Raw genomic sequence first — 7,845 nt, forward strand, 5'->3', positions numbered from 1 at the left:
TGGCCAACCTTGTAAAAACAGGGGCACCCATCAGGCCTTGGTACGTGACGAGTGAACTACTTTGTCTCGGTGAGTCACAGCTTGCGCCAGTATTGCCTACTGCAGAAACAGCCTTTGCACAAAGGCTTCTTCATTGCTATAATCATGTGCCCACCTTCGCTTTTCCCCTAGCCCAGTGTGGACATCCTCCATCCTTGCTAGTCCTGCACACACCTTGAACCGCTCAACAAAAATGTCTAAAATGATTTGGAGACACAACACAGTGAGAGCGAGCAACCAGCAAAGCAACTGAGCCACAAGACGCACACAGATGTTTCGTCTTGCCTGGGATATGACTGATCTTGCCCTGCAAGATAAACCACCTAAGATCTGTTCCTTCAGACTTTTTGGAGTTTTATTTATTCAGGGACAAACTCCTATAAATGTTCAGTAATTCCAGTAAAGAATACATGCAGTTTCTCATCAGAGCACATCAGGATGATTGGGTTCATCCATAGTTCCTCTAAGGAATGACCCCATGTGTTTGTTGGGGTAACTGTAAGTCTAATAGACCTCCCTTGAGCCTCCTTTACTGCATCCTCTTCTAGGCAGGATACTCCAAGGCTGTGTCTCATTTCCTACCAGGGAACCAAGTAGTTTCTTGCCCAGCTCATGATAAAAAATACTGTATTTTTTGCTCCATAAGACGTACTTTTTTCTTCCTAAAAAGTAAGGGGAAATGTCTATGCGTCTTATGGAGCGAATGCATGGTCCCTGGAGCCGAATTGCCCAGGGGCGAAAAGCAGATCATGCAATGGCGCAAAAAAGGGGTTACAAAGCACAGATCCACATGGATTCTCAGGATTTTTGCATTGGGCTACCCCAAACTCACTGTCAAATCACATGTCTGTGGCCACAGCATGAACCACAAAAATCATACATCCGCTGTTGTGTTCCGAATATTTTTTGTTTTGTTTTCCTCCTCTAAAAACTAGTTGTGTGTTGTGGTCAGGTGCGTCTTATGGAGCGAAAAATACAGTACTTTTCTGTGCATTGTTTGCTGCCCACTGGGTAGCCTGACGGCCGCTTTCAAGCTTCAAGGAACCCCCCCTCTACTCACTGTTTTTTACTCTTCTGTAAAGCAAGTATTGTTATCCCTTGGTAGCAGGGAAGGGAGGCAGACTCCCTGTTTTTACTGGTGAATGAATGGGGATTGAAGGCTCATAAGCCCGTCAGGAGTTTACAAACCTTCTCACCAAGCAGCTGCAAAATCCATTAGCAGATGGGAGGGTAGGGTGGTGGTTCTCACCTAACCTCCTGTCAATCACATCACTGTTGCATGCCAGGAGGTAGAGGGGGAGGCACGAGGCAGCAGTGAGGTCAGTGTGGTGCAAACATACCAGCAGAACCAATCTGGTGCTCCCGCTAGTGCATTTTCACTATGCTGACCTTGCTGCTATCTTGCTCCCCCTCTACTTCTTGATAAGCAACAGTGATGTGAATGGATGGGGGGTGGATGAGTGCCATAATCCCACCAGACTGTCCACTACTGGCAAAACCCCTTGAGGTTTTGTGGGCTCTTGATGGGTTTGTGAACCAAGCAGAATGGTATTGAATTATCCCTAACTGAATACACGCACACACACACACACACACAGTTTGTCCGTGTCTGAAATAATTAAGTATTTTCTTTCCAAGGCAGTGACAGTGGTCAGTGTAAATATAGTTCCAGGAGTAATTTTAGGATTTGGGGTGTATCCCACACTGGTCCATTAACATTAGCAGAGGTACAGTATATGCTAATGGTTTGGGCTGCAACATTAATTAACCTGCAGCTCATTCACTTATTCATTCCTTTACTCCCACAGGGTTTCAGGAAGACCTGGCCGGAGGGCAGGGCACTGGAACCAGTCAATAGCTGTTAGCAATATTTACACACTAAACAATGGAAAAGGAAGTCCCCAAACAAATTCCACTATTGTTTGATAAAGCCTTTTTTTGCCACTGATTAACTAATTTAAACAGAATAGGGCCAGTCCTACCATCAGGCAGAGTGAGGTAACTGCTTCAGGCTACAAATTTTGGGTATTCATAAAACAGCAGCATACTGTTAGTTCCTTAACTTATCATTGTTGTATTTTTACTCCCAGGAAAGGCCCTTGTGGGATTTTTCTGCTCCAGGAGTTAAAATAACTTGCCTGTCCTTCAGTATTACATACTGTGATTTGAAGCAGCAAAATGTCTTGGGCAGGCCCTGCCTTAGAAACATAAATTGTAGTTTGTGGCTGGGGCACCATCAATTAGAGGTCATGTTTTGGAAATGGAATCAGCTACGGCCACACCCTTACGCCAGGTTTTACAATTTTTCCAACTGGGGGCAGGGTTGCCATTGATACAGGGAGCAGTGAGAAAGAAAATGAGCCCTTAAATGAATATTCAGTCTCTCCACACCTCTCAGAGGTTTCAGGAGCACTCTAGTCTCTCAGAAGCTTAAGAAGGTCTTCCTGCTACTTCTGTCCAATCATCACTAACCAAGCAGGTCACATGTCTCAGATCTCTACTGAGCAGGGTCATCACAGAGCTACCTTCCACTGGCAATTAAGGGCAGATAAACCAAAAAGAGGGAGCATTGGCCAGGGTTACATTTTGGAGCTCCTTTAACCCCATGTTTCAAAACAGTTGCAGTGGTTTCCAGTTTATTTCCTGACCAATTCAAGGTGAACACAGGTGACACAACTTGGACCTTCAGATATCTGAAGGACCACCTCCACTCCCAACAGAGATGTTCTCATGTGTTGAGCTCTTTAGAGGGAAGTTCCACCAACTTGGAAGTTCTACCAGCTTCAGAAGTGCAGGAATGGTGGCCCCAGAGACAGCTTTCTCTGGCCGTGTCTGAATTGTGGAAAGCCACAAAGGTGTATTCAGCATCTTTGTGAAACAACTTCAACTGTACAGTGAGCATGCACCTCTTCACACTAGTCTTGTACAGTTATGGTAATTTATTTTGTGGAATTAACCATTTTTCTTGAATCTGTACTATTCTGCCTTTGTTGGAAGAGTTTTATTTGCTTTTAATAACTGGAACTTGTTTCATAACTTTATGACTGTATTATTGTAATCCATCTTGGGATCTTATGATAAAGGGTGAGTAAGTTTGTAGTATAGAAACTGAAAGACTAAACTCTGTCCTGCTCACTTGAAATATGTCTGTATCCTATGCCAATATAAATAGGGAATAAGTACATAAACCTTTTGCATTTTTAAAGATTCAATTGTAAAAGGCATATAGATATTAGGGGTGTATGCTGAGCATAATATTCTCTTTAAACTCCAATATACCTCTTTGGGGGGGGGGGAAAGCCTAACTTGGGACTCAGCTACATTGGCAAAGAAAAAGTACCGGTACTTTATATGCAATGTTTATGCATTCTTACACTGTGACACCAGATGGCGCTGTGGAGTTCCCTTTTTGCCAACCTGATTTTTCATACAGTCAAACCTCAGTTGTTGAATGTAATCCGTTCCGGAAGCCTGTTCAGCTTCTGATATGTTTGACAACTGAGGCGTGGCTTCCAACTGGTTGCAAGAGCTTCCTGCACTCAAGTGGAACCCACGTCGTACCCTTGGCTTCTGAAAAACGTTCGAAAACTGGAGCATTTACTTCCAGGTTTTCAGCATTCAGGAGCCGAAACATTCCAAAACGGAGCCATGCAGGAACCAAGGCTTGACTGTACAATGTTTGTTGTTGTTGTTTAATCGTTTAGTTGTGTCCGACTCTTCATGACCCCATGGACCAGAGCACGCCAGGCACTCCTGTCTTCCACTGCCTCCCGCAGTTTGGTCAGACTCATGTTTGTAGCTTCGAGAACACCATCCAACCATCTCGTCCTCTGTCGTCCCCTTCTCAGCTTCATGATCTGTCCTTCCAGTGAGCACTCAGGGCTGATTTCCTTAAGAATGGAGAGGTTTGATCTTCTTGCAGTCCATGGGACTCTCAAGAGTCTCCTCCAGCGCCATAATTCAAAAGCATCAATTCTTCGGCGATCAGCCTTCTTTATGGTCCAGCTCTCACTTCCATACATCACTACTGGGAAAACCATGGCTTTAACAATGTTTACAACGTGTTTGACTGAAACGCTTCTTTGATGTGTCTAGATCCAGCCTTGGTCCCATGCGTTCCAGTCTGCCCAATTCAGCTGTGGGCCTTTCCAAGTCTGCTTCCTTCCCCTTCTTTCACTACCAAGAAATCAATAATTGACTATTATTTTCCTTTAGACAGAAGTGAATGAAATTGCATGCCTAGAAGCACCCTCCACACACCCATGGATAAAACCTGCCGAATGACAGGTAAATAATTTCAGAGGTTTTAGTTAATGCTGGGCTCCCTTAACATCAGAGGGGTTTTAAAGAATGAAATGTCTATAATTTTTTTTTTATTTTGGGGTAGAATTGGACAAAATTTTCAGTCAAGTATGGCCCTTATAAGGGTATGAAACCTGACAAATTTCAATACTTGTCTGCAGCCATTTTGTTTGTTTTGAAAATTCTTGAGGGAGTCCTGTTTTGACTTGTGCTTCCATGAACAGATCCAGCTCCACCACTCACAGCTTGTCTGAATTCAGTGCACACACCCAATCAATATTGTATTTCTATAAAGATTGCAGCTGAAAAACTTTAGCAACCATCTAAATATCAAGTATGTGTAAAGCCAGCCAAGACGAAGGTTAAACATTAACATCCTATTTTCTTTAGGACTTTTTGCCCTGCCTTTCTTGACTGCTGCAGCTCAGAGTGACCACGGCAATTATTCATTTTGCATTTCCTTGGAACTGACAGTTGTTCTTCAGGAAGCGGAAACTCTTCCCCTTCAGATTTTGGCTATTAACAGCACCATGAGGCTTCTTCTACGTTACAGATACTAGAAGTGTTTGAAGACACGCCTAGGGATGTAGCCCTTGGCTGGAAAGGAGGGGAATGCTTGCAATTGCCTGACTTAAGAGATGAGCCCAAGAGCTGCTATTTGGAATTCAAAATGTAAAATGAAGGACACATATGTCTAAACCTGCAAATAGACAAGTTCTCTTTTTAATGTGATAATGACAGGCTGCTTTTCCCCGAGTTGGTGCAAGACTGTGTGCTCATTAAGCTAAATTCCTTCTCACCACATTAAAGAAGAATGGCTTCTTGTTCTCCAAGGGTAACATCCACTCTAGCTATTCCTGGATCTTGGATGTCACCGGCGGAAGAGATTAGAATGATCAGGCAGGCGGAATGCCTAATTACAGGACTCCAAAGCTCTCTGCAATTTAGCCTCTTGGCTTTTCAGCCAGCAGCAAATTCTTGCCTTGACGTCTCACATTGTCCAGCAGGGGGCTTACTGCTGGGATGGTTTGTGTCTGAACAAATCTGATTAAATTATTCTCCCAGCCACCAGGCACAAATACGGAAACTGCGCAGAAACAAAATCCAAATAGAGCTTGTGTGTGGTTCTTGCAGCATTTTAATAAAGTGTATTGTTTTTGTTTAAAAATGGCTCTATTTGTTTACAATTATTATTATTATTATTATTATTATTATTATTATTATTATTAAAATGTCAACAAAGGTCTGTATAGTTAAAGCTATGGTTTTCCCAGTAGTGATGTATGGAAGTGGACCATAAAGAAGGCTGGACCATAAAGAAGGCTGATCGCCAAAGAATTGATGCTTTTGAATTATGGTGCTGGAGGAGACTCTTGAGAGTCCCATGGACTGCAAGAAAATCAAACCTCTCCATTCTTAAGGAAATCAGCCCTGAGTGCTCACTGGAAGGACAGATCATGAAGCTGAGACTCTAATACTTTGGCCACCTCATGATAAGAGAAGACTCCCTGGGAAAGACCCTGATGTTGGGAAAGATGGAGGGCACAAGGAGAAGGGGACAACAGAGGACGAGATGGTTGGACAGTGTTCTCGAAGCTACCAGCATGAGTTTGACCAAACTGCGGGAGGCAGTGGAAGACAGAAGTGCCTGGCGTGCTCTGGTCCATGGGGTCACGAAGAGTCGGACACGACTAAACGGCTAAACAACAACAACAACATGCTGTCTAAGACCTCTCAGGCTGCAGTTCTGCAATCACTCACCTGGGAGAAAAGTCCCGCTGAGTGCACTGAAGAGAAATGCATAGGATTGAGCTGGATTTCTTGTTTCTTGCAATCAGTTGAATCATCAAGAGGCTAGTCCCTCTTGCAATGATTTGGGCAGTCTGTCATTTTTCAGCTCTATAAATCTGCTTGATAAAGAAACTATGCTCATGCCCATTTTGTGTTTCCTTTGTCCAAATAACCCTGCCTGTACCAACTTGTGAGGCTGAAGGAACTGATTGCAAGAGGATCATGCATATTCTATCATGCCACAAAGACTGCTGCCCGGCACAAAAATCAAGTTTAGTGTTACATATACAGCAGAAGCATTTGTTCAGAGAAACAGCTCTGCCTCCCTGGAGACGGAAGAAAGGCTAACGATTAATGCCCAAGACTGAAGAATTCTGAGGCTTCCTGCTGAGGAAGATGCTGAGGTACCTTATTACCTGTATGCCCAAGACAAATGAAAACTCTCCCCATAGATCATCTTGCATAACATTGCTGAATGTTGTAGAATTGGTGGGATTTGTATCAAGCTGTGCTAGACCGTGAAGAATAAGAAACACTTCGCATCTGAATTTACCAAAATCTACTTCGTATCCATTAAACACAAAGGAAAGCATTGCCTTAGAGAATGCAGCATACCTGAGCCAAAATCCTGCACGTCTTTCTGATATAATTCTTAAGTACAGTAGGTGGCATTGTTGTTGAGTAAAGCATTCTCCTCGAACAGATGTTTCTGTTTTCCTTTACAGTTTTGGCCATGGATCAGTTCTCCTGAAATGTGTCCAAGATTTCCTAGACCAAAGGAGGAAGATAAATATGTACTATTTTTAATTCTGTTCCATAGGAGGTTTCTATACCATAACAGGCATTCTTTTCTCCAGAGGCTGCCACCAGTATTTCTGGATTCTATTTTTAACAAAGATTGTTTATTGAGCATCGATCAAACTGAGATATACATTTGGGTTTTACGGTGCATTTTCCAATAATGTTTACGGTTCATAAGACTATTTTATCCTAGAGGGGTATTAAAATTCTCTAGATATAAAACACGGGGCAAAGGAAAGATTGCTGTTCAAAACTCAGAAGGGTGACAAGAAATATAATTTTACCTAAATATAGAAGGGACCCAATCCAAGCAGTCATGCACAACAACGCACATGTATAGCTGAAGGCATTCCCATTCCTTGTGTGGATCCATATTTCCATCTGATTTGGATGGAAATGTGTGCTGTTCCTGATATTAAATGTAACTGGGAGCAGCCTCATTTGATGTTTTGTGTTGGAATTCCCATGGCAATGAATTGTGTGTTCAGATTTGTGTAGGGTTCCTGATCCAGCACCCTCTCTCACTGCTAGATGCAGACATGCACAATCCCCCAGGTCCCAAGCAGCTAGGTCTGTTTTCCACAGTAAAGATGATCCTGTTCATATATATTTTTGAATAATTTTTATTAGATTTTATAAAGAGATGTTTGTTTGTTTGTTTGTTTGTTTAGTTGTTTAGTCGTGTCCGACCCTTCGTGACCCCATGGACCAGAGTACGCCAGGCACTCCTGTCTTCCACTGCCTCCCGCAGTTGGGTCAGACTCATGTTTGTAGCTTCGAGAACACTGTCCAACCATCTCGTCCTCTGTCGTCCCCTTCTCCTTGTGCCCTCAATCTTTCCCAACTTCAGGGTCTTTTCCAGCAAGTCTTCTCTTATCATGAGGTGGCCAAAGTATTGGAGGTATAAAGAGG

The sequence above is a fragment of the Podarcis filfolensis genome, assembly GCF_964270895.1.
Source record: "Podarcis filfolensis genome assembly, chromosome: 5".
Classification (NCBI taxonomy): Eukaryota; Metazoa; Chordata; class Lepidosauria; order Squamata; family Lacertidae; genus Podarcis; species Podarcis filfolensis.